The following is a 4,840-nucleotide window of genomic DNA, read 5'->3' as shown; positions in this document are numbered from 1 at the left end:
GCTGAAGACAATGATTTTCCCACCCTGACCACAAACCTGCAGTATCAGTCTCTACCATGCTGAGTCCCACAGATCTGTGATCTTTCCTGGACTCCTGAGACACCACCACCATCCTCTGTCCCTTCCAAAAGCATTTCCTCTCCTCAGCTGGAAGCAGGTTCAGCTCTTCTTTCTGCCCACAAAGGAAACATGGTGTGAGAACAATCCTGTGCACAGACATGGTAACAGCCCTGCTCCCACTGATCCAAACCTGGACCTGCAGGTGACTCTTCCCTGCTCTCTGCCAGGCCTGGGAAAGCAAGACACAGGAAACAGAAACAATTTCCCTCAGCCAATGATCCCATCCATGTCTCAGCACAGCCTAACAAGGATCTCCTCACAGCTGGTGGAGGCAGGACACAAGCATACATTGGTATGACTGTCCCTGCCTCCAGGACTGTCCCTGCCAGCTAAAAGAGGTCCCAAAATGTGGAGAGTCAATTACTGCTCTCACCAGTCATGGCAGGAGCTGGTATCTCTGGGACATTGCAAAGCTGTCATTGTCCTACAAGTTCTTGGTGTAACCCACCCCAGCATCAAGTGAAGGTACTGTCTTAATGGTCTTAAGAGCAGATGGCTGGATGAAGCATCCTGAGGTTCATACACTCTTCCCAGCTGTGTATGAGCATCTTCCTGGCTGGCTCTCCTACTCCAGATGTGGGCAGTGAATGTGGATCCCCATAGAGAAGAGTAGCACAGACCTGGCAGCCACATGTGAAAAAAAGAAAAATAATAATAAAAGCAACTCCCGGAAACTGGAAAAGAATCACAGTGAAGGAAAGTGAAAAACCTCACTGCCTTCTTGTCCCTCAGGGAGGCATCATGTAAAATGGACCCAGATTTCCAACAAAACCTGGGCAACTTCCTGAGTACACATATGAGGAGGGCTGAAGAGTGGACCACCAAGGAGAGGGTCAGGGAAGGATCACCCCTTCCTGCTCCCTTTCCTCCCACCCAGCACCAGCTGCAGCTGGAAAGGTCAAGGAGCAGAGTTACTGGGGCTTTCTCTACCACCAGGGACTGGTTCCCCACCAAACCAAATCCACTTGTCTCTGCACATTCACCAAGCAGTGACTGCTCCAGAGACACGTCCTCCCCAGCAACCTCCCCTCACTGCCTCCTTCACGCAGAGACTCGAGCGTCACCGCCCGTGGGTGAAGAGCTGGTGGGCTGGGGACCCAGCTCTGCTCTGCGTGGGCAGCTCCCCGCACGCAGCACTTGAGGGTGAGGCTTAACAGGGAGGTTCCACGGGATCCAACAGGTTGAAGTACCCCCAAGGTGTCACCCATGACGACTGGAGGCTTTAAGGGGGCGATTACACGTTAGCAGCATCAGGATGCCAAAAGGAGAGCCTGGGGGGATGCGGGGTGGGGAGAGAGACTAGAAGAAGATAAAGAGGCTGCAGAACTGCCGACCCCTGTCCTTTCTCACTCTTTGACATGCAAACCACATTTCTCTTTCAAGGAGAAATGAAAAAAACCGGGCTTGGAGAGACCAAGCTAAATCGGATGCATGCAGGAACTACCAGCCCGGAATTGTACCCCACAGCGCCCCACATCCCCCTGCCTGCATCCCCAGCAACCTCCCTTTTAAACCCCGTCAGCACTTGGATCGATTTGCAACCATAGGGGTTGCAAATAGGTTGCTGGGAGAGGCAGCTGCCAAGGGAGAAAGGTTAAAGAGATATTGCACTCTGAGTGGAGGGAAAAAGAAGAAGGATCCAATTCAGCTTTGCAGTTTCTAAAACAGTCTCATCAGATCCCGAGCGGAGTGTGCGCCAGCAGTTTTGGCAAGGAGAAACAAAAGACCTGAGAGGAGCAAGAGAAAGGATGAATGAAGAAAAGGCAGGAAAGCTGCACACGTTCTCAGTCCCTGAAGTTCACTCTTCTCTCCTTTAATGCCCAAGCACTTTTCTTCACGAGGCACCTGTTGGAAGGGTAGGAAATGGAGGGTGGGAGAATTACCAGTAGAGGTTTTCTCACTAGATCCTATTAAATAAAAAGAATGGGAGCAAGGAGAAATTCCCAAGGCGAGAAAAAATCCATCATTAATTGAAGGGCCCCTGGGGGGCTGGAGCGGAGATGTTGAGCTGAATTCAATTACAGACCTGGACAGAATCAAGCAGGAAGATGTGGCTTCTTTCACCGTGTCAATTAAGAAGTGACTGGGAATGATAGACTTCTCAGCACAGCCCCTGAGCCAGGAGTTAAAACATGCTTCCATCCGGCACTGCCTGATGGCTGCGCGGCTCCCACTGGGAACATATGGGCTCATGGACAGCACAGGGATGCCAGAAGGCATCTCTGTAGGCTGGGCACTCCACAAAACCAAGACGTGTGCCCTCTGCAGAAATTGCTGTGCTCTGCAGGAAGGTGCCATCATTAACAGTAATTAATTTGCAGCCACTGTCTTTTTCCCTTGTGTTACCTGAGCAGAACGGAGCACAGCACTGAGCTGCATGACTGAGCTTAGTGCAGGGAAGCACCCTCAGCTTGCTCACAGGTTTTTGATATATATTTTTTCCTGGGTTCCTGTTTAGCATTCCACCTGGGAAACAAGGAAATAGTTGGCCACGCTCCCCTATGGCCCTGGGAAAAGAGACAAGGTGGGGAAGCTTTCAGAAGGCACCTGGGCACTAAAAGCACAGCATCAAATCACACACACGCCTTCCTGGCTGATGGGAGCAGATCCTGCTCCACTGACAACAGGTGGGTGCTGCCCTGCTTTTACCTCTTCTACTGAAAGCTGGAGGGTGCAAGAGCCAAAAGCAGATACCAGGGAATATCACATCCTTTTTCCTTCCATGTCCTCCACCAGGTTTGGGTATTCCCAATTTGCAGTCTTCCATCATTTCTCCTGCAAGATGATTACATGGTTTAGGAGCTCCTAGATATGCAGAGCTATCCTGATTAATCCACTTACCTTTCTTCTTCTTCCAGTTATTTGATCCTGTCCCTATGGCTCACCTCTAGCATGAGGACCAATAGAAGGTAACAAACCAGCAGCAATCCCCACCTCAAACAATGCAAAACCAAAGCACAAGGATGTGCCCAGGAAGGGGCTGAGATATGTTTATATAAGTCATGCTTGGTGATGTTTAAATGCAAAGCAGTGTACATGTGTCATGGAAAAGAAACAGGAGAAACCGCAGAAAAGGGAGAAAAGCAGCAAGGAGATTTCAGCTCAACTGGACAGGGCTCTGAGAGCATAGTCCAGAGAAGAGACAGGGACAAAGAACTGTGTGTTCAGCACTGATAGAGCAGGGCAAACCTGCGAGCATGGATACATTCCCTGCTTCTGGTTCCTGCTGGGTTCAGGCAAGCAGGACCACATCCTTTATTTACAGGACCAGAGCACTTCAAAGGAACCTCCACCCCTTTGCCACTTTCTCCTCCTACCTGGGATAACCTGCAAGACCCCTCATTTTCAGCCAACTGCTTGCATCAGAGGAATAACAACACTGTGCTCCTACAGACACCATTTCACAATTTAAAGAGAATCTCTCTTCCTCTAGATTGCCCTTCAAGGGCTGAAAACATCCTTTCTTCTACTAGCTCCTGCTACTTTTTTCCTCCTTTGAAAATATATATTTTACTGAACATTTTCCATTGCAACATATACAGCTTTTTTCTTACCATCCTGAATCTACCACACCTGACCAGGTGTTCCAAAGCCTTCCTGGTGTCCTCACTTGCTCCTTTCAAGAAAAAGCAAGAAAATTGTTGCCAGAAAGGTCTGGTTCCTCTTTGCCAGCACAGCCCAGAGTGCAGGACTCCTAGAAAAACGAAGCATATGGGCTGACCCTGAGCTCTCTAGGGAGTAGCTGAAATCAGAAGCACCACAAAGTTAGCAAGAACTAAGAGGTCTTCTCCTAACACTTACATATATATGGCTCTTGAGTGCTCCTTTCCTGTTGGTGTTAAAGTAGCATTGCTAGCACCTGGGGAAGTAGAACCTCAAGAGATGGGCTAATTGATGCAATTATTCATGGCCAGTTAATGGATAACTGCTAATTGATGGAAGAGGCTGAGCAGGGCGATGTGTTCTTCCTCAGGGAAGAACTCTGAGGCCTTGGGAGGGAGAAAGAAGCCAAGAACAAAGGATCTGTGTAGTGTCAGGCAAGGCCCGCGACGGGAGGAATTTCTATTTCTAATGTTCTTGGCTTGTTTACAAAGATTCCCAAAACCCCGTAATGAACGGACAAGCAGGATGAACAACACTTCATTCCCAGCCCCTGAGCACAGTCCCAGCAGCCAAAGAAGAGGTTTGTTACAGCCAACAAAACCCAGCAGTCTGCAGTAAAAGGAGCTTTTCTGCTGCAGCTCCAAATGTTGCCTCCAGCTCCACCTTCACAGCGACCCAAACCAGACACTCAGCCTGGGGGAGGCTGGTGGTGTGGGGACCATAACTTGGGGGCTGTGAATTCCTCTGATCCCCACGACTGGTGAAGTGGAAAGGACAGGCTGTGATTGTCAGAGCTCTGGGTGAACGCAGGAAGGGAAAATTACATGCCCATGCTATCTGGATGCTTTTGAGCTCATGCCTGAGTTACTTCTCCATCCAATAGAGCATCTCCATGTTTCAAGACACTTCCAGCATCACTCCCCTTCTTTCCCTGCCTTTCACAGCTTCCTTGGAGCTCAGAGGTTATTGAGATGTCCTGGAGGTGAAAGAGAAGGTGCCCCCTACTTGAGATGGAAAGAAATGCTCTCCTGCCCCAAACAATAGGCTCGTTCCTGAGGAGAGGGTCCCGAGCAGAGCCGGCAGCACGTGTTTGGGGAAGCTTTCAGCAGGGATAAAA

This window comes from Chaetura pelagica, unplaced genomic scaffold (genome assembly GCF_000747805.2).
Source record: "Chaetura pelagica isolate M959 unplaced genomic scaffold, ChaPel_1.0 scaffold213, whole genome shotgun sequence".
NCBI lineage: Eukaryota > Metazoa > Chordata > Aves > Apodiformes > Apodidae > Chaetura > Chaetura pelagica.
This window is presented reverse-complemented; position numbering follows the sequence as displayed.